Source organism: Salmo salar, chromosome ssa01 (genome assembly GCF_905237065.1).
Source record: "Salmo salar chromosome ssa01, Ssal_v3.1, whole genome shotgun sequence".
NCBI lineage: Eukaryota > Metazoa > Chordata > Actinopteri > Salmoniformes > Salmonidae > Salmo > Salmo salar.
In genome coordinates this window covers 59,883,606-59,905,784 of record NC_059442.1, presented here as the reverse complement: position 1 = coordinate 59,905,784, position 22,179 = coordinate 59,883,606, and the positions used below count along the sequence as shown (strand labels likewise).

Genomic DNA, 22,179 nt, shown 5'->3' with positions numbered 1-22,179 from the left:
GATCAACAACATTGTAGTTACTCCTCAATACTAACCTAATTGACAGAGTAAAAAGGAAGCCAGTGCAGAATAAAAATATTCCAAAAACATGAATCATGTTTGCAACAAGGCACTAAAGTAATACTACAAAAAATGTGTTAAAGCAATTCACTTTTTGTCCTGGATATAAAGTGTTATGTTTGGGGCAAATCCAACATATTACCGAGTACCACTCTCCATATATTCAAGCATAGTGGTGACAGCGTCATGTTATGGGTATGCTTGTAATTGTTAAAGGACGGGGGGAGTTTTTCAGGATAAAAAAGAAACGGGGTAGAGCTAAGCACAGGCAAAATCCTAGAGGAAAACCTGGTTTAGTCTGCTTTCCACCAGACACTGGGAGATGAATTCACCTTTCAGCAGAACAATAACCTAAAACACAAGGCCAAATCTACACTGGAGTTGCTTACCAAAAAAACGGAATATTCCTGAGAGGCCGAGTTAGAGTGACTTAAATCTATGGCAAGACCTGAAAATGGTCATCTAGCAATGATCAACAACCAATTTCACAGAGGGTGAAGAATGTCGAAAATAATAATGGGCAAATGTCGCACAATCCAGATGCAGAAAGCTCTAGGAGACTTACCCAGAAAGACTCACAGCTGTAATTGCTGCCAATGGTGCTTCTACAAAGTAATGACCCGGGTGTGAGTAAATTAGATTTCTGTATTTTATATCGAATCAATTTGCAAACATTTCTAAAAACGTTTTCACTTTGTCATTATGCAGTAGTGTGTGTAGATGGGTGACAAAAATCCATTAAATCCATTTTGAACTCAGGCTGTAACAAAATGTAGTCAAGGAGTATGAATACTTTCTGAAAGCAATGCATTTTCCACTATATCAATAGGCCATAGGAGGATGACAGGGTTGCTGACTTATCATTGAAGGTGTAACTTGTATGTAATGAGTAAGAACTGCATTCAACAAAATACTTTTTTGTCCATGTTATATTGAGTGCTATAGGTATGTTCATCAATTTGTTCTCGTCAGTATCAATAAGGTGAACCGTATACCACATACAATGACCGCCTAGCCCTTTATATCTAGTCTCCCAATGGAGCAGCCTTGATAGTCTATTTTGACCTTTATTGACCATTGGTGGTACAGTTGAAGTCGGGAAGTTTACTTTCACCTTAGCCAAATACATTTAAACTCAGTTTTAACAATTCCTGACATTTAATCCTTGTAAAAAATCCCTGTCTTAGGTTACTAAATTATTCCATGTGTTATTTCATAGTTGAGGTCTTCACTATTATTCTACAGCATAGAAAATAGTACAAATAAAAGAAAAACCCTTGAATGAGTAGGTGTTCTAAAATGTTTAACCAGTAGTGTACATAAGAGGGTAAAATAAGAGGAAAGTAGGCAAGAGATATAGAAAGAAGAATGGATAAAGAGGGAGTCAGAAGGGAAGTGTAAGAGTGTTTTTTTGACTGGAGGAAGCAAGCATCACTCCGCTTTGTTCGGAGTAGCTGTTCTAAAACTTTTGACCAGTAGTGTACTTGGAATGTGGCAGGCCCATTTAGATTTAGTTCCAGGAGAAATGTTTTAGATGAAAAAAGTCTGCTGCCACGCATAACATTTGTACACATACACCTACCAAACACTAAACCATTTTTCATAGCTCATGATTACTGTGAACTGACATCACAGTAAACAAAGGGGATCTGTGTTTTGGCCAATTTTCTAACTTGTAAACAAGTCTAGTGCACACACACACACACAAAATACTGAAAATGGCCAAACCCCTTGCCACCCAAATACCTTGGCCTGCATAAACACAGCATTTGACTGCCAGGAACACCCAGTAGAAATCCCACCATCTTGAAGGGTTTGGAAGTCCAAAGTACCTGATGGTCTATTTTCTGTGGCCCTTATAAAGGAGGTAGGTAATGGCTAAAACACCCAAGGTGCCAGATGTCCTGACCTGTGTCACAAGCTGCACATGCGCCTCAGGTGGCCGGGAGAGAAGACATATGCATGGTTACACACACTTAGGAGAGCAAAGGTTAACCCACCCACCACCAATGAGAGCCTTCTACAGAATGGCTGCCTGGCTCAGTGGTGGTTTTATTGTGCTTTCACCTGCGCCCACCACAGATATCAGTGAGACAGTTTAATGATAAAAGCCGAAGTGTTGTTCTATTTGCTTTCCCCATTGTAATTCTCCCATTCCCTCGTTCTCTGTGATGTTCTCCTAATCGCTTTACCTCCGTCTACTTTCCCTCACCAGCTGATAAAAGAACCAGCCAGCTGTGGCAAATCTCAAATCTGGAGTTTAATCCCATATTGACAGAAACCCTCCTCAATGGTGCATGACACACAATATTCTATAGCAGTGGTTCCCAAACTGTGGGGCGGGGGGGGCGGGGGGGGCAAGGGTGCGCATGAATACACAGATGTGGCAAGATGTATAAAGTTGCAAGAAAACTTGCTTTAAAACGGCAGACAAAATGTGTAGAATAGCAGGAAATGAGCTATAAAATCTGCAACATTTTCTCTCCACCAACAAAGAGGGGTTTGAACAGTTTGTGTCATGAACAGTGCTTGTAACCATAGAAATAGACATGGTGCGCGCAGGGGGGCGCAGGATGTTCCCCCAATGCTGGAAGGGAGTCCTGATTGAAAACGTTTGGGAACCCCTGTTCTATAGGACAGAAAGAAAAATGTATGGACCAATTCAGGAACCTCCTTTTGTTGTATAATGTTTCATAGTTCCCTCTGACTGTGCTTTGTCTGCATATTACAACGTAGAATTGGCAGTTGATCAGAGAAGGTTGTGTCCACGCTTAGCACAAGCTATTGCCGTAATATTGGGTAGGTACAGAAATTGTACTTCTTGAATACAGTCCCCAGAGTATCTATACCATGCAAATCCCTCGCCCAAAGTCATTGGTTCTTACATTTCACATACACTAAACAGTGCATTCCGAAAGTATTCACTCCTGGACTTTTTCCACATTTTGTTATGTTAAAGCCTTATTCTACAATGGTTTGAATAAATAAAATAAATCAATCCACACACAATACCCTATCAAAAACAGAAATACCTTATTTATATAAGTATTCAGACCCTTTGCTACGGGATTCGAAATTGAGCTCAGCCTGTTTAAATTAATCCTCTTTGAGATGTTTCTACAATTTGGAGTCCACCTGCAGTAAATTCATTTGATTGGACATGATTTGGAAAGGCACACACCTGTCTATATAAGGTCCCTCAGTTGACAGTGCATGTCAGAGCAAAAACCAAGCCATGAAGTCAGAAGAATTGTCCGTAGAGCTCCGAGACAGGGTTGTGTCAAGGAACAGATCTGGGGAAGGGTACCAAAACATTTCTAAAGCATTGAAGAACACAGTGGCCTTCATCATTCTTAAATGGAAGAAGTTTTGAACCACCAAGACTCTTCCTAAAACTGGGGGAGAAGGGCCTTGGTCAGCGAGGTGACCAAAAACTCTTTGGCGATGGGAGAACCTTCCAGAAGAATAACCATCTCTGCAGCACTCCACCAATCAGGCCTTTATGGTAGAGTGGCCAGACAGAAGCCACTCCTCAGTAAAAGGCACATGACAGCCCGCTTGGAGTTTGCCAAAAGGCCCCTAAAGGACTCTCAGACCATGAGAAACAAGATTCTCTGGTCTGATGAAACTGCAGGAGTAGCTTCAGGACAAGTCTCTGAATGTCCTTGAATGGCCCAGCCAGAGCCTGGACTTGAACCCGATAGAACATCTCTGGAGAGACCTGAAAATAGCTGTGTAGTGACGCTCCCCATCCATCCTGACAGAGCTTGAGAGGATCTGCAGAGAAGAATAGGAGGAACTCTAAATACAGGTGTGCCAAGCTTGTAGCGTCATACCCAAGAAGACAAGGCTGTAATCGCTGCCAAAGGTGCTTCAAAAAAGTACTGCGTAAAGGGTCTGAATAGTCATGTAAATGTTATATTTCATTATTAAAAACGTGTTTTTGCTTTGTCATTATGGGGTATTGTGTGTAGATAGTTTTTTCCCCTCATCAATTTAAATACATTTTAGAATAACACTAATGTAACAAAATGTGGAAAAATACTTTCCAAATGCGCTGTATATTCACAAATGTTTGTCGACACCCCTTCAAATTAGTAGATTTGGCTATTTCAGCCACACCCGTTGCTGACAGTTGTATAAAATCGAGCACACGGCAATGCAATCTCCATAGACAAACATTGGCAGTAGAATGACCTTACTTGAAGAACTCAGGGACTTTCAAAGTGGCACCGTCATAGGATGGGACCTTTCCAACAAGTCAGGTAGTCAAATTTCTGCCCTGCTAGAGCTGCCAGTCAACTGTAAGTGCTGTTATTGTGAAGTGGAAACTTCAACGAGCAACAACGCCTCAGCAGGGAAGTTGTAGGCCACACAAGCTCACAGAACGGGACCGTCGAGTGCTGAAGCGCATAAAAATAGTCTGTCCTCGGTTGCAACACTCACTACAGAGTTCCAAACTGCCTCTGGAAGCAATGTCAGCACAAGAACTGTTCCCAGGGAGCTTCATGAAATGGGTTTCCATGACCGAGGAGCAGCACACAAGCCTAAGATCGCTTGGCATTGCGCATGGTGTCAGCTGGAATGGTGTAAAGCTCGCCGCCATTGGACTCTGGAGCAGTGGGAACGCGTTCTCTGGAGTGATGAATCATTCCCCATCTTGCAGTCCAACGGACAAATCTGAGTTTTGTGGACGCCAGGAGATGCTACCTGCCTGAATGCATAGTGCCAACTGTACATTTTGGAGGAGGAATAGTGGTCTGGGGCTGCTTTTCCATGGTTCGGGTTAGGTCCCTTAGTTCCAGTGAAGGAAAATCTTAACGTTACAGCATACAATGACATTCATAGCGATTCTGCGCTTCCAACTTTATGGCAACAGTTTGGGGAAGGCCCTTTCCAGTTTCAGCATGACAATGCCCCCATGCACAAATACAGAAATGGTTTGTCGAGATCGGTGTGGAAGAACTTGACTGGCCTGCACAGAGCCCTGAACTCAACCCCATCGAACACTTTTGGGATGAATTGGAACGCCGACTGCGAGCCAGGCCTAAAAGCCCAACATCAGTGCCCAACCTCACTAATGCTCTTGTGGCTGAATGGAAGCAAGTCCCCGCAGCAATGTTCCAACATCGAGTGGATAGCCTTCTCAGAAGAGTAGAGGCTGTTATAGCAGGAAAGGGGGGACCAACTCCATAATAACGCCCATGATTTTGGAATGAGATGTTTGATGAGCAGGTGTCCACATACACTACATAACCAAAAGTATCTCCACAGGGTTAGCATTCCTCAGCTCAGATTCCAAATGATGTTTTTCATGGCATAAGGGTATTGGATGTGCATGTCACCATTTTCTACCATTGAGAAGGTCTTATTTCAGAGGAAGACACAAAAGGCAGACAGGGTCCTTTGGCACTGGGGTCTCCCCCTGCTGCCGCTGTTGTGTGGTGCTGTGGAGTGGAGTCTGTAGTGTCTACCAGTTCTCTCTGTCTCTCCATTCCAGCCAGCGAGCTCTGGCTAATGATGGGCTTGATTGAGCCTATTTACTTCCCCTCAGCCTGTAATGAGGGCATTACCCTGAGTAGCAGAGCCTGGGAGCTAGCTGGATACCCGCCACAGCCAGGAGGACGATGGAGGGAGGCCAGCGCTGTTTTTGGAGATGACTGAAGAAATACAGGACACATAAGACTTGCATACAGGAGATGTACAGTATATGGTAGGGGTATTCCAATCTGGGTCTCAAGGTCAGCAACACTTCTGATTTGATTGCAATACATTCACTGTTAGACAGATGGACTTTCAAATCCATCAATAAAAGTGAATAGCCCTGCTGTACAGTACCAGTCAAAAGTTTGGACAAACCTACTCATTTAAGGGTTTTCTTTATTTTTACTATTTTTCTACATTGTAGAATAACATTTAATTTGGGTCTTTTGAGCATCATGCTATACTGTTTAATTGTCAGCCACCAGTGCTGGCCATAACCCTATATAGGCCACCAAAGCACTGCCCCACTTTCTTTAATGATTTCTCTGAACTATTGTCCTTGAGAACAATGATAAAATCATTGTGTTGGGTGATTTTAATATTCATGTTGACAAAGAGACCGACTCCAAGGCCATTGAATTTATGAATCTTTTGAGCTCTATGGACTTTATCCAACATGTTACTGGGCCCATCCATAACCGCGGCCATACTCTGGTTCTGGTTAATACCACGGGGCTTTCTATTGACATATCCTCTATTCTTGATGTCGCTTTATCTGATCACTGTGTATTTTTTACTACCTTGATGCGCTTAGCACAGGGTAATACTGAACGCATTATTAAGAAACGCCATCTTACACTCAATAAAATCTGTAACAACTTCAGAGGTATGAACAATACCACATCACCTACTCTGCCTTCCTCTTGTGATTATTTCATTGATCACTATAATATCCAACTAAAGGCAACCATTGATGCCATAGCTCCAGTAACGTTGAAAAAGGCCACATCCAAACAGAAAGCACCTTTGGATAGGTGAGAAAACTAATAAATTAAAAAGAAATTGCAGAAAGGCAAGGAAGTGGAGAGAGTCAAAGTTGCAGATCCATTATGATATTCTGAGAGCAACTTGGCGTATATAACAAGGCAATTAGAAATGCCAGACAGGCTCATTTTTCTAACTTGATCACTAATAATCGGAATAATTTGAGAGTGCTCTTCCCGACCATTGATGGATGTCCTCATAAATCCTACCCCCGCAAACCTATGTGAACTTCCCTCCACATCTAAATATGATGAGAGTTGCGATATATTTAAATTTTGGCTGGGTATTAGTCAAGCAAGAACTGATGAGAAGTTTGACGATATGTGCTCTAGTCTACCACGCAAAAGCACTAAGGATTTATTTTCTCTGGTTGATACAGACATGCTCAGGAAAGTGATATCACAACTTAAGCCTTCTAGTGGCCTTCTCCATCCTAACCCCTCCACCTTCTTCAAAACAGTTTTTAATTGCATATCTGAAGAAGTGCAAGCTATTGTTAAATCACTCCAACCTCCTATTTTCCAGAAAATTATATTTTCAAACCGCAAAATTAATTTAAGTGCCAACAAAATGTTTGATTCCAATCTGGCCCACCACAGCACAGAGACAGCCTTTGTCAAAATGGTAAATTATCTTAGAGCCAACACAGGCGCCAAACAGCTCTCTAATCTACAGTTGAAGTCCGAAGTTTACATAAACTTAGGTTGGAGTCATTAAAACTTGTTTTTCAACCACTCCACAAATTTCTTGTTAACAAACTACAGTTTTGGCAAGTCGGTTGGGACATCTACTTTGTGCATGACAAGTAATTTTTCCAACAATTGTTCACAGACAGATTATTTCACTTATAATTCACTGTATAACAATTCCAGTGGGTCAGAAGTTTACGTACACTAAGTTGACTATGCTTTTAAAGAACTTGGAAAGTTCCAGAAGATGATGTCATGGCTTTAGAAGCTTCTGATAGGCTAATATACATCATTTGAGTCAATTGGAGGTGTACCTGTGGATGTATTTCAAGGCCTACCTTCAAACTCAGTGCCTCTTTGCTTGACATCATGGGAAAATCTAAAGAAATCAGACAAGACCTCAGAAAGAAAAATCAGAGGTACCACGTTCAGCTGTACAAACAATAGTACGCAACTATAAACACCATGGGACCACGGAGCTGTCATACAGCTCAGGAAGGAGACGCGTTCTGTCTCCTAGAGATGAAGGTACTTTGGTGCGAAAAGTGCAAATCAATCCCAGAACAACAGCAAAGGACCTTGTGAAGATGCTGGAGGAAACAGGTACAAAAGTATCTATATCCACAGAAAAATGAGTCCTATATCGACATAACCTGAAAGGCCGCTCAGCAAGGAAGAAGCCACTGCTCTAAAACCTCCATAAAAAAAGCCAGACTACGGTTTGCAACTGCACATGGGGACAAAGATAATACTTTTTGGGCCTGATGAAACAAAAATAGAACTGTTTGGCCATAATGACCATCGTTATGTTTGGAGGAAAAGGGGGGAGGCTTGCAAGCCGAAGAACACCATCCCAACTGTGAAGCACGGGGTTGGCAGCATCATGTTGTGGGGGTGCTTTGCTGCAGGAGGGACTGGTGGACTTTATAAAATAGATTGCATCATGAGGCAGGAAAATTATGTGTATATATTGAAGCAACATCAGTCAGGAAGTTCAAGCTTGGTCGCAAATGGGTCTTCCAAATGGACAATGACCCCAAGCATACTTCCAAAGTTGTGGCAAAATGGCTTAAGGACAACAAAGCCCTGACCTTAAACCTATAGAGAATTTGTGGGCAGAACTGAAAAAAACGTGTGCGAGCAAGGAGGCCTACAAACCTGACTCAGTTACACTAGCTCTGTCAGGAGGAATGAGCCAAAATTCACCCAACTTATTGTGGGAAGCTTGTGGAAGGCTACCCAAAACATTTGACCCAAGTTAAACAATTTAAAGGCAATGCTACCAAATACTAATTGAGTGTATGTAAACTTCTGACCCACTGGGAATGTGATGAAAGAAATAAAAGCTGAAATAAATCATTCTCTCTACTATTATTCTGACATTTCACATTCTTAAAATAAAGTGGTGATCGTAACTGACCTATGACAGGGAATTTTTACTAGGATTAAATGACAGGAATTGTGAAAAACTGAGCTTAAATGTATTTGGCTAAGGTCTATGTAAACTTCAACTGTAAGTGCTGCATTCAACACTGTTGGCCATGATGTCTTTCTGGACAGACTGGAGAGGTGGGTTGGCCTCTCTGATCTATTTCTAAATTGGTTTAGGACCTATTTAACCGGTCGAGAATGTGTCACCCTTGGTGAACATAACTCAGAGAAAATACATAACACGTGGCGTTCCACAAGGTTTGATTTTGGGTCCGGTACTGTTCAGTTTGTTTATATATAGACAGTGCATTCGTAGAGTATTCAGATCACTTGACTTTGTCCACATTTTGTTATGTTACAGCCTTATTCTAAAATTGCCCCCCCCCCCCTTCAATCTATACACAATACCCCATAATGACAAAGCAAAGACAGAACATTCTGCACATCTATTACAAATACATTTTTTTTATAAAAAAAAAAGTTATTTAAAAAAATGATGAAATATCACATTTACATGAGTATTCAGACCCTTTACTCATTACTTTGTTGAAGCACCTTTGGCAGCGATTACAGCCTCAAGTCTTATTTCGGTATGATGCTACAAGCTTGGCACACCTGTATTTGAGGAGTTCCCCCATTCTTCTCTGCGGATCCTCTCAAGCTCTGTCAGGTTGGATGGGGAGTGTCGCTGCACAGCTATTTTCAGGTCTCTCAAGAGATGTTAGATCGGGTTCAAGTCCAAGCTCTGGCTGGGCCACTCAAGGACATTCAGAGACTTGTCCCGAAACCACTCCTGTGTTATCTTGGCTGTTTGCTTAGGGTTGTTGTCCCACTGTAAGGTGAGCCCCAGTCCGATGTCTTGAGCGCTCTGGAGCATGTTTTCATCAAGGATCTCTCTGTACTTTGCTCTGTTCATCTTTCCCTCGATCCTGACTAGTCTCCCAGTCCCTGCCGCTGAAAAACATCCCCACAGCATGATGCTGCCACCACCATGCTTCACCGTAGGGATGGTGAAAGGTTTCCTCCAGACGTGGCAACTGGTATTCGGCCAAAGAGTTCAAATCTTGGTTTCATCAGACCAGAGAATCTTGTTTATCACGGTCTGAGAGTCCCTTAGGTGCCTTTCGGCAAACTACAAAGCGGGCTGTCATGTGCTTTTTACTGAGGAGTGGCTTCCGTTTGGCCACTCCTCAGTAAAAAGTGCTGCAGAGATGGTTGTCCTTCTGGAAGGTTCTCCCGTCTACACAGAGGAACTCTGGAGCTCTGTCAGAGTGACCATCGGGTTCCTGGTCACCTCCCTGACCAAGGCCCTTCTCCCCCGATTGCGCAGTTTAGCTGGGCGGCCAGCTCTAGGAAGAGTCTTGATAGTTCAAAACCACTTCCATTTAAGAATTATGGAGGCCACTGTGTTCTTTGGGATCTTCAATGCTGCAGAATTTTTTTTGGTACCCTTCCCCAGATCCATGCCTCGACACAGTCCTGTGTCTCGGAGCTCTACGGACAATTCCTTTGACCTCATGGCTTGGTTTTTGCTCTGACATGCACTGTCAACTGTGGGATCTTATATAAACAGGTGTGCACCTTTCCAAATCATGTCCAATCAATTGAATTTACCACAGGTGGATTCCAATGAAGTTGTAGAAACATCAAGGATGATCAATGGAAACAGGATGCACCAGAGCTCAATTTCGAGTCTCATAGCAAAGGGTCTGAATACTCATGAAAAAATGTTTATGTCATTATGGGGTATTGTGTGTAGATTGAAGAGGAAAACATCAATTAATCAATTTTAGAATAAGGCTGTAAAGTAACAAAGTGTGGAAAGTCAAGGGGTTGGAATATTTTCAGAATGCACTGTATATCACCGAGTATGGCTAAGCTATTCTTCGTACTGCCAGTGAATTGAAGTTGAAGAAGCGCCAAGCATCAGTTTACTTTGGCCTAAAATGTACAATCAAAAGTATTGACTATAGCTTATTTAATGAAGCCCTGGCTGGCTGTTGATGTCCTAGGTCAGGGCTCTCCAACCCTGTTCCTGGAGAGCTACCTTCCTGTAAGTTCACACTCCAACCGCATTTGTAACTAACCTGACTCCGCGTATCAACCAACTAATTATTGATTCAGATGCGCTAGATTAGGTTTGGAGTGAAAACCTACAGAATGGCAGCTCTCCACGAGCAGGGTTGGAGAGCCCTGTCCAAGGCAATCGATCGCAAAGCAGCGTCCCCACAAAACCTTTTGTTAATGGCAAGTTCACTTACTCATCCATAAATAGTCAAGTTCAAATACGGTTCAGCAGCTCAAATTAGCAGGATGTGGGGCATTGTTATTAGGAAGGACGTCTACCATGGATGATTATGATCACACTTCATAAATGTAAATATTATGGGGAGAGCTATACTTTTGGCAGCCAAGCACGAGTTATCAGTGAAGCCTATTATCGTCCAGACATGACATTGAAATATCTTCACGCCTACAATAAAAGCCTCCAAGTTTCTGTCGTAAGAGTCAATTCAATTTGAAAAAATGAAGAATTAGTGGGAAGTTTGGAAAAACTAATCCCGTGTGAATCGTCCTCTGGAATAACGCACATGCTTGGACAATAATTACAAAACCAACGCCTCTACTAATACCGTCCGAATAGGGCTATACATAGCAAAGATTAGGCTTATCAGTGTCGAGTGAGCCGCGTCATCTGTCAAGGATGCTCATGCGAGTCCTCTAGAACGCAAATGTAGTCTTCCTAGTTGGACTCTGAGGTGATGTGTGTGTGTGCACCCGTTCCGGCGTGTTCACAGGAGTCAGTGACAGCTCCAAAAATCCTTGAATCGTGCACTACTAGTTTTAAGGTCTCTGCACTGGCTGCCTGTGAGTTTTAGAATTACTTTTAAGATTCTTCTACTGGTTTTTAAATCAATCCACGATTGTCCACCCAATACATGTCAGACATGTTTTTAAGTTAAGTTATGTGCCCAGTAGGTCCCTCAGGTCCTCTGGCACTGGCCTTTTAACTATCCCAAAGCCTAGGACCAAGAGGCATGGAGAGACAGCCTTTAGTTACTATGCCCCCAGCCTGGGATCAAGAGGCATGGAGAGGCAGCGTTTAGTTACTATGCACCCAGCCTCTGGAATAGCCTGCCAGAGAACCTGAGAAGGGCCGAAAATGTGGGCATACTTAAAAGAGATCTTAAAACATCTTTTTAGCTTTGCTTTTCCTTAGAGAGCTTTTTAGTTGTTCCATTTTTGTTATTCTTTTGTTTATCCTCTTATGTTTGTTGTGTAGTAAATATTAAAGTTTTTATTTATTGTTTTTAGTTTTTTCCTGTGAAGTACATTGTGTTTCATTACATGTCTGAAATATGCTGTAGAAATAAAAGCTTGATTTGAAAACAAATAAGTAATTGTATTTTTATTTATTTTACCTTTAACTAGGCAAGTCAGTTAAGAACAAATTCTTATTTACAATGACGGCCTACCCCGGCCGAACCCGGACAATGCTGGTCCAATTGTGCGCCGCCCTATGGGACTCCCAGTCACGGCCGGATGTGATACAGCCTGGATTCAAACAAGGGACAGTAGTGACGCCTCTTGCACTGAGATGCAGTGCCTTAGAGCTCTGTGGCACTCGGGAGCCCAAACTGTACGAGTATCTTTTTAATTACAGATGCAAAGGCCTACCCTTTTACTCTTTCTGTTAGTTTTTGTCTAATCGCAGTTGTCTCTGTCTGTGTAAAAGGTTTGTTTTCATCCTCCCTAAGGCCAGTAGTTTTTCAAGGCGTTTTCTTTTTTTTAAACCATATGACCTGATCAGAAATCATAGGCCATACAAAACAGTTTTTGGTTTTCACAGCTGATTTATTACTGTCAAACGCTACAACTAGGGTCCAGAGTTCGTTAGGTTAGCCTACAACCAGATCAGGAAAACTCTGGGCCCCATGAAAACAATGAGAAAATTATGTTTACACTGCCCTGCTTTAAGGGGGGCAACTGTCAGGCGAGTGTCGTGCTCTACTTCCAGAGAGAGCGGTCAAGACAGAGCACGTACGCAAGTTTACATTTGAGTAATGTGTAGCAGACTGTATTTTTGCAAAAAATTTAGCAAGTGTGAAGAGGTTCTAAGATACTCAGCATGATTAAGCAAAAACCCAGCAGATTATTCTCACTGTAGTAACCAAACAGAGCGGTTACAGCATCACTCCCTGTAATTTGGGCTTTGTGTGACGATGTCTTAAATCAGCGGCTTACATATTTCCAGAGTGCAGGTTAATAGAGTAGACAGTAGAGTATTACATTATTAATCCCTATTTGGGAAATTGTTTTAATCAAAGCATGCGTAAAATTCTTATTTTTTTATGGCGCCGCAGGAGATGGCTGCCGTTTTACCGTCCCCTAACCAATTGTGAGTGTTTTTTCATGTTATTTGTAACTTATTTTGTACATAATGCTTCTGCCACCGTCTCTTATGACTGAAAAGAGTTTCCAGATATCAGGACAGCGATTCAAATCAAATCAAATTTTATTGGTCACATGGTTAGCAGATGTTAATGCGTGTAGCGAAATGCTTGTACTTCTAGTTCCGATCGTGCAGTAATATCTAACAAGTAATCTAACAATTTCACAACAACTACCTTATACATACAAGTGTAAAGGAAAGAATAAGAATATGTACATATAAATATATGGATGAGCGATGGCCGAACGGCATTGGCAAGATGCAGTTGATGGTATAGAGTACAGTGTATACATATGAGATGAGTAATGTAGGGTACGTAAACATTATATAAAGTGGCATTGTTTAAAGTGACTAGTGATACATTTATTACATCCAATTTTTTATTATTAAAGTGGCTAGAGATTTGAGTCAGTATGTTGGCAGCAGCCACTCAATGTTAGTGATGGCTGTTTAACAGTCTGATGGCCTTGAGATAGAAGCTGTTTTTCAGTCTCTCGGTCCCAGCTCTGATGCATCTGTACTGACCTCGTCTTCTGGATGATAGTGGGGTGAACAGGCAGTGGCTCGGGTGGTTGTTGTCCTTGATGATCTTTTTGGCCTTCCTGTGACACCGGGTGGTGTAGGAGTCCTGGAGGGCAGGTAGTTTGCCCTCGGTGATGCTTTGTGCAGACCTCACTACCCACTGGAGTGCCTTACGGTTGTGGGCGGAGCAGTTGCCGTACCAGGCGGTGATACAGCCCGACAGGACGCTCTCGATTGTGCATCTGTAAAAGTTTGTGAGTGTTTTCGGTGATTACTCACCCTGTACTGAAAGAAGATGGTTTCATTAACGAGTCAGACATGAAAGATTTACTTCAGACGCCCGACAAGGCCCTCATCCTCATCATTCGTAGAAGAAAGAGACAGAGATATTGGGGACGTAGGCCTGGGTGCCTTGTAAGGATCTGACGGCGAGTGGGTAATCTGCCTTTACCAACGGTCCTATTAGCCAAAGTACAATGATTGGGTAATAAAATAGACGAACTACGAGGACGTATATCCTACCAACAGGCCATTAAAAACGTAAATATCTTATGTTTCACCGAGTTGTGGCTGAACGATGACATGAATAACATACAGCTGGAGGGTTTTATGCTTTTTTGGCAGGATAGAACAGCTGCCTCCAATAAGACAAGGGGTGGAAGTCTGTGTATATTTGTAAACAACAGCTGGAGCACGAAATCTAAGGAAGTCTCGAGGTTTTGCTCGCCTGAAATAGAGCATCTCACGAGAAGCTGTAAACCACACTATTTACCAAGAGAGTTTTCATCAATATTCTATTTATCACCACAAACCGATGCTGGCACTAGGACCGCACTCTGAGTTTTACACGGCCATTAGCAAACACAAAAACGCTCATCCAGATGCGGCGCTCCTAGTGGCCGGAGACTTGAATGCAGGGATACCCTTTAACATCATTTCTACCAGCATGTTAAATGTGCAACCAGAGGGGAAAAAAACTCCAGACCACCTTTAATCCACACACAAAGATGAGTACAGAGCTCTCCCTCGCCCTCCATTTGGCAAATCTGACCATAATTATATCCTCCTGATTCCTGCTTACAATCAAAAACTAAAGCAGGAAGCACCAGTGACTAGGTCAATAAAAAAAAGTGGTCAGATGAATCAGATGCTAAGATAGAGGACTGTTTTGCTAGCACAGGCTGGAATATGTTCTGGGATTCTTCCAATGGTATTGAGGAGTACACCACACACTGACTTCAATAAGTGCGTCGATGATGTCTCCCCCCCCCAGTGACTGTATGTACATACCCCAAGCAGAAGCCATGGATTACAGGGAACATCCGCACTGAGCTAAAGGGTAGAGCTGCCGCTTTCAAGGAGCGGGACTCTAACCCGGACGCTTATAAGAAATCCTGCTGTGCCCTCCGACGAACCAGCAAACAGGCAAAGTGTCATTACAGGACTAAGACGGAATCGTACTACACCGGCTCCGACGCTCGTCGGATGTGACAGGGCTTGTAAACTATTACAGACTACAAAGGGAAACACAGCCGCGAGGTGCCCAGTGACACGAGCCTACCAGATGAGCTAAATTACTTCTATGCTTGCTTTGAGGCAAAGTAAAACTGAAACATGCATGAGAGCATCAGCTGTTCCAGAAGACTGTGTGATCATGCTCTCCACAGCCGATGTAAGACCTTTAAACAGGTCAACATTCACTTGGCCACAGGGCCAGACGGATAACCAGGATGTGTATTCCGAGCATGCGCTGACTAACTGGCAAGTATCTTCGCTGATGTTTTAAACCTGTCCCTGACGGAGTCTGTAATACCAACATGTTTCAAGCAGACCACCATAGTCCCTGTGCCCAAGAACACTAAGGTAACCTGCCTAAATGACTACCAACCCATAGCACTCACGTCTGTAGCCATAAAGTGCTTTGAAAGGCTGGTAATAGCTCACATCAACGCCATTATCCAAGAAACTCTAGACCCACTCCAATTTGCATACCGCCCAAACAGATCCAATCTCTATTGCACTCCACACTGCCCTTTCGCACCTGGACAAAAGGAACACCTATATGAGAATGCTATTAATTGACTTCAGCTCAGCGTTCAACACCATAGTGCCCTCAAAGCTCATCACTAAGCTAAGGACCGTAGGACTAAACACCTCCCTCTGCAACTGGATCCTGGACTTCCTGACGGGCAGCCTCCAGGTGGTAAGGGTAGGTAACAACACATCTGCCACGCTGATCCTCAACACTGGAGCTCCCCAGGGGTGCGTGCTCAGTCCCCTCCTGTACTCCCTGTTCACCCACAACTGCATGGTCAAGCACGACTCAAACAACATCATTAAGTTTGCAGATGACACAACTGTGGTAGGCCTGATCACCGACAACGATGAGACAGCCTATAGGGAGGAGGTCAGAGACCTGGCCGTGTGGTGCCAGTACAACAACCTCTCCCTCAACTTGATCAAGACAAATGAGATGATTGTGGACTACAGGAAAAGGAGGACCGAGCACAACCCCATTCTCATCAACTGGGCTGTAGTGGAGCAGGTTGAGAGCGTCAAGTTCCTTGGTGTCCACATCACCAACAAACTATCATGGTCCAAACACACCAAGACAGTCGTAAAGAGGGTACGACAACGCCTATTCCCCTCAATTTCCAGCACACAATGGCATAGGTCACTACACTCGCCACGACACTGCTATAGAGCATATGAAGCATTTTGTAACATCTATTAGATCTTAGATAATTTAATGTATGGGCAGACCAGGGGGCTAACACTGTAAAGTCTTCATACCAACCAACAGCGAGAAGTCAATTACGGGTACAGATGCGGTCAAGTATATTTGCCCCCATGCACGATTCGATCTCTTCTAAAGTAAGTTGAAATTGAAAAAAACACTGTGCGATTTACAACAGCACAGAACCAAAAAATAATTATGAAATTAAGATTTTTCATTTCATAGTCAGAAAATGCCTGGGCAAAATTATTCAAAATTCTAATATATTTGATTGAAGGCAAGTGATTTTAGGTAAGTGTCATTTACCCTATTTGTTGTAAGTTGCAGGTGCCTACAAGGTAATAAAAAAATGAGTTTAACCAGTTTTGATAAGAGAAAAGCGAATTCAATATATTTGCACACAAGAAAAATACAAAACCATGTAATGAGTTAAAAAGGCAAGCGGAAAGTGCATGTGCTGGAGAGGAAGAAAAAACTACCCTGAGGGGCTTTCAAGGCACCTCCACTTTCAAATATTTAAACAACGAAATAAATAAACTGTATCCTGATTAATAAAACAGAAATACATAGTTGAGGATTTAAAGAAAATGAAAAACAATGCATCAGGGGTTAATCAATAGCGGCAGGAGATTATTGCAATCAGTCATTGTATGGAATGTCCAGGAAATCTGTTTTCATTTTGTATTTGAAGGAGTGCAGTTCTTGAGGTGTTCCGGGAGATGTTACCCAAAATAACTGAGTATTGAATTTGAAAAGATATTGAAAAGAAACAGGGAGAACTTTCATTTTGAATTGGAATAAAAAATGACATAAATTGAAGTTGATTGATTCTTAAATGTTGAGAATTTGAAGACAAGAGTGGAGAGAAACTGGCACGACTGTTGAAATGAGTTGCCATTCTCAAATAGTCTCTAGACCAGAGGTGTCAAACAAATTTGGGCCCATGGGCGGCATTCAGTCTTCAACAAGGTCCGGAGGGCCACACTGAAAATGTGATATATTTCTTTGCCGTCAAAATAAAATAAAAAGTCCTCCATCCATCATTTTTTTAATGTTCTATCCTCCGACTGTCTAGCTTTCATTTTGGTGTTTATTAGAGAGCTGGACCCAGTCAAAAAACTGCATGAATGAAGGTCCATTATCATTTCTACAGTTTCCATTAGTTTTTTTGTCATTTTAAAGTACAAAGCACTCAGAAAGTATTCAGACATAATATACCCCATGATGACCAAGCAAAAACAGGTTGACACACTTCAATTCAATTTTAAAAATAAGGGTGGATCCAAAGAGGAAGCCTAGGCTGTATAGCAATAGAAATGCCTACTTGGATCTCATATGTGTAACTAGACGATGAAGCTACACATTTCATCTCATTTAGAACCGAGAACTAGCGAGGAAATCTGTGGCGAGAGGAGTCTCTGCAGATCATGCAGGCCAGGGTTGAGGTACCTTGCAGTGGCAAGCTGAGTGGATATGGAGGAGCATGTAGGGTAGGGTGCAAGTGTGTGTGTGTGTGTAGTGTCAAGGTTTCCGTTAGGAAAATGTGGAGCCAGACACTGACCAGGAAGATTTTTAATTTACCGGCCATTTGAGAAATGTACCGTACCCATATGCATTCGGTGCGTAAACCCATTAGGGCGTCCACCGACAGGGCTCAGAATGACAGAAATCACATTTAGATAATGGTAATTCATCTTAACAGAACATACAAGTCCTGTAATGAAGCAGCGAGCAAGTGAAACATCTCCCTGGAGTCACTTTTCGTCCTGATCTTCCAAGGCCATTTCAGTGCCACAACATGATATCAGTTATGGTCGAGGGGTAGAGATCCCCCTCTGCTGGAGACACTTAGTATCACACTGGATTTGCCCCCCATGTGAGTGAGGGTGAAGGTGAAAGGGGTAGAGAATGCTTACCTTGGGCAGGCAGGCCAGTGGGGTGGGGGAGAGGGTCAGCTCAACGTCTAGCTCGGGAGCTGGGGTATCCTCCTTACTCTTGACATCCAGGATCAGCTGGGCAAGGAAGTTCTGCTGGAAGCGAGTCCGTTTGCCCAGAGCACTTGCATGGAGAAAAGAGCACGTTACACTTCCATGACCAAAACTGTAGGCCTTCTAAAGCCTAGGCTGTTACTGTATGTTGAGACTGTTACTTACCTATCATGTTCATCTCTAGGCCAGTTAGGAGAGTTCCTTGGCCCGTTGGAAGTGCTCCTTGGCTGGGTTGTTCTCATAGTAGGTCAGAGAGGTGAAGCCACATTCAAGGTGGAACTGGATGGACAGGTTCTGGAGGGTTCCATCAGAGAACAGAGGCCCACACTTCATTACTGCAGAAAAGATGAGGGGGGTTAAAATGGTCCTTTTTCTTTTTCAGTTAAATGTATTACTATTTACATTGATATCATAAATCAGTTCAGCGGTGAAAAAAAAAGAAAAGATTCAATATTATTTTTCACTTCTTCCAAGTTCTCAAAACATACCATCCCACATCCCGTTTAGCACTAAAAGATGGCACATCTACTCCTAAAACAAAAGTATTCAGCATTATTTTGATCACGGACGTCCCCTGAAGACCATCCAGAGGTCAATTAGAGCTCAGTGCACCTGCAGACCAATTCCATGAGGCCGTTGGTCAGCAACATCGTGAGCGAGAGATACCTTGAGGCGACACATTAAAGAGAGAGGTGTTTTGGCTTTGTCCTTGGCTCCACCTCTCCCCGTCCGACATGATTACCAGTTTGGTGTCATTGAAGGCTGTGCACGGTGTGGAGATTATTCCTCACTCCTAATGTGTATAATTCATGGTGCAGCGTACCCTCGCGTTTCCCCATTCAAAATTTATAGAGGCAGCCCAGGCCAGCGCCAAGGAGATTTCCTTTGCGCCTTGTCACCTTCACACAAGGAAATTCGCTTCCTGGGCTGTTGTGAAATGTGCAAGGGGAGGGGACAATTTATTTATTTATTTTACACAAATGACTTGGAGTCAAATATTGTCAAAAAAATAATATTTTGCGATACATAACTATATTGCCCACCCCATTACTACCAGCTAACCATTTCACTTACCTTCAAAAAGTTATCCTATTTCATGCCTACTGATCACAACCCTGGCAGCAAATGAATACAGCGTGACATGCAAGCAACCATATAACATTAGCATGAGCCCACACAGAACAATTGAGCATTTATCTTGACGGGTTTCCAGCTAATCCTTTTATTAAGTCTTATCTGGGCATTGTTCGAATGAACATTGACTAATTTAAATTCTCTGGAAATATTATGGTAGAGTGAAGAAGAGAAAATGAAAACAGGTCACAATGACAGTCAATGCTTGAAATACATTTTTATTTTATCCCATTCTCTCGGTGTCAACTCAAAACCAACAGCAATGCTAGGGAAAGAGAAAGGGAGAGGGTGAAATTGGATAGTAAAAATCCCCTTTTCCATCTGCATGCCTTTCACAACCCGGAGCGCACACAGAGTAGTAAAAGGGATTGTGTGCTCTTTTACTGGCTGCTCCTCTGGAATACGGATTGGCTGTTTCATAGCCCGCAGAATCTGGTCACCCTTCACACACTGTTAAGCACCCCTCACACACACCCCCACAACAAAAATCAGCAAACCAACATTTCAAGCCTAGCAGAAGTCAACTATAATTAAGCAGAACAATCTTAAACTGTGATCTGCTACTAATGACCTGGTGGCAGGACTGTAGGACAAACCAACGCTGGGCAAACAAGTGGACTATAATGAGCTCAAACCACACTGAAAGAAAAAAATAAAATAAAAAAAAAAGGTTTCAAGAGGGATCAGAGTTAAGAAAGTGCCCTTTAGTCTCATTTTCACAATTTCTTCAACTTATATGAGGAAAAGGGGAAAACTCAATTGTGCACACTGGCTAAACCAAAATCAAAGACTAAAACTCCATTACGGAAGGGATAAACGTAGATGTTCTCAGAAACAAGGCGAAGCAGAGTCCCTTTGCGGAGTTCATTCTTCCAAGGCAATGTACAGAACGGAGGCGTTTATTCAGCTCATACCAAAGTTGCCAAAGAAAATAATCCTAAAATAACACTTACCGGTAGAAATACAATTTTGTTCATATACAGTGCATCGGAAAGTATTCAGACCCCTTCGACTTTTTCCACATTGTTACGTTACAGCCTTATTCAAAAATGAATACAATTGTTTCCTAATCAATCTACACAGAACATCCCAAAATGACAAAGCAAAAAAAACTGAAATACCTTAACCATAAGATTTCGGACCTATTGCTATGAGACTGGAGGCTGAGACCCATCCTGTCTCAGCCTCCAGTATTTATACTGCAATAGTTTGTGTCAGGGGGCTAAGGTATACAGTTGAAGTCGGAAGTTTACATACACTTAGGTTGGAGTCATTAAAACTTGTTTTTCAACCACTCCACAAATGTCTTGTTAACAAACTATAGTTTTGGCAAGTCGGTTGGGACATCTACTCTGTGCATGACAAGTAATTTTTCCAACAATTGTTCAGACAAATTATTTCACTTATAACTCACTATATCATAATTCCAGTGGGTCAGAAGTTTATATACACAAAGTTGACTGTGCCTTTAAACAGCTTGGAGAATTCCAGAAAATGATGTCATGGCTTTGGAAGTTCTGATTGGCTAATTGACATCATTTGAGTCATTTGGAAGTGTACCTGTGGATGTATTTCAAGGCTTACCTTCAAACTCAGTGCCTCTTTGCTTGACATCATGGGAAAATCAAAAAAATCAGCCAAGACCTCACAAAAAAAAAAATTGAAGACCCCCATGAGTCTGGTTCATCCTTGGGAGCAATTTCTAAATGCCTGAAGGTACCACGTTCATCTCTACAAACAATAGTACACAGCCATCATACAGCTCAGGAAGGAGACGTATTCTGTCTCCTAGAGATGAACGTACTTTGGTGCGAGAAGTGCAAATCAATCCCAGAACAAGAGCAAAGGACCTTGTGAAGATGCTGGAGGAAAACAGGTACAAAAGTATCTACATCCACAGTAAAACGAGTCCTATATCGACATAACCTGAAAGGCCACTCAGCAAGGAAGAAGCCACTGCACCAAAACCACCATGAAAAAGCCAGACTACGGTTTGCAACTGCACATGGGGACAAAGATCGTACTTTGGTGTCCTCTGGTCTGATGAAACAAAAATAGAACTGTTTTGCAATAATGACCATTATGTTTGAAGGAAAAAGGGGATGCTTGCAAGCCGAAGAACACCATCCCAACCGTGAAGCACGGGGGTGGCAGCATCATGTTGTGGGGGGTGCTTTGCTGCAGGAGGGACTGGTGCACTTCACAAAATAGATGGCGTCATGAGGCAGGAAAATAATGTGGATATATTGAAGGAACATCTCAAGACATCAGTCAGGAAATGGCTTAAGGACAACAAAGTCAAGGTATTGGGAGTGGCCATCAAAGCCCTGACCTCAATCCCATTGAAAAGTTGTGGGCAGAACTGAAAAAGCATGTGCGAGCAAGGAGGCCTACAAACCTGACTCAGTTACACCAGCTCTGTCAGGAGGAATGGGCCAAAATTCACCCAACTTATTGTGGGAAGCTTGTGGAAGGCTAGCCGAAACGTTTGAAACAAGTTAAACAATTTAAAGGCAATGCTACCAAATACGAATTGAGTGTATGTATGTAAAATACTGACCCACTGGGAATGTGATGAAAGAAATAAATGCTGAAATAAATCACTCTACTATTATTCTGACATTTCACATTCTTAAA

General features: G+C 42.5%; 1 protein-coding gene across 4 annotated transcripts in view; it reads right to left on the bottom strand.

Annotated features, from left to right (window-relative positions):
* LOC106606663 (tetratricopeptide repeat protein 27-like) overlaps nucleotides 1–18,794 on the bottom strand; it is a 106,372-nt gene extending 87,578 nt beyond the window's left edge. For 3 of the 4 annotated variants that reach the window (XR_006770251.1, XR_001329104.2, XR_001329107.2), the window contains exons 1-2: nucleotides 18,574–18,793; nucleotides 18,337–18,478 (exon numbers count right to left, since the gene is read on the bottom strand). The gene's annotated coding sequence lies outside the window, so the exon portion shown is untranslated. Of the gene's footprint in view, nucleotides 1–18,336; nucleotides 18,479–18,573 lie in introns of all 4 variants that reach the window. The other variant, XM_014203023.2, reaches the window with a different exon arrangement.
* Nucleotides 18,795–22,179: the final 3,385 nt, after the last annotated feature.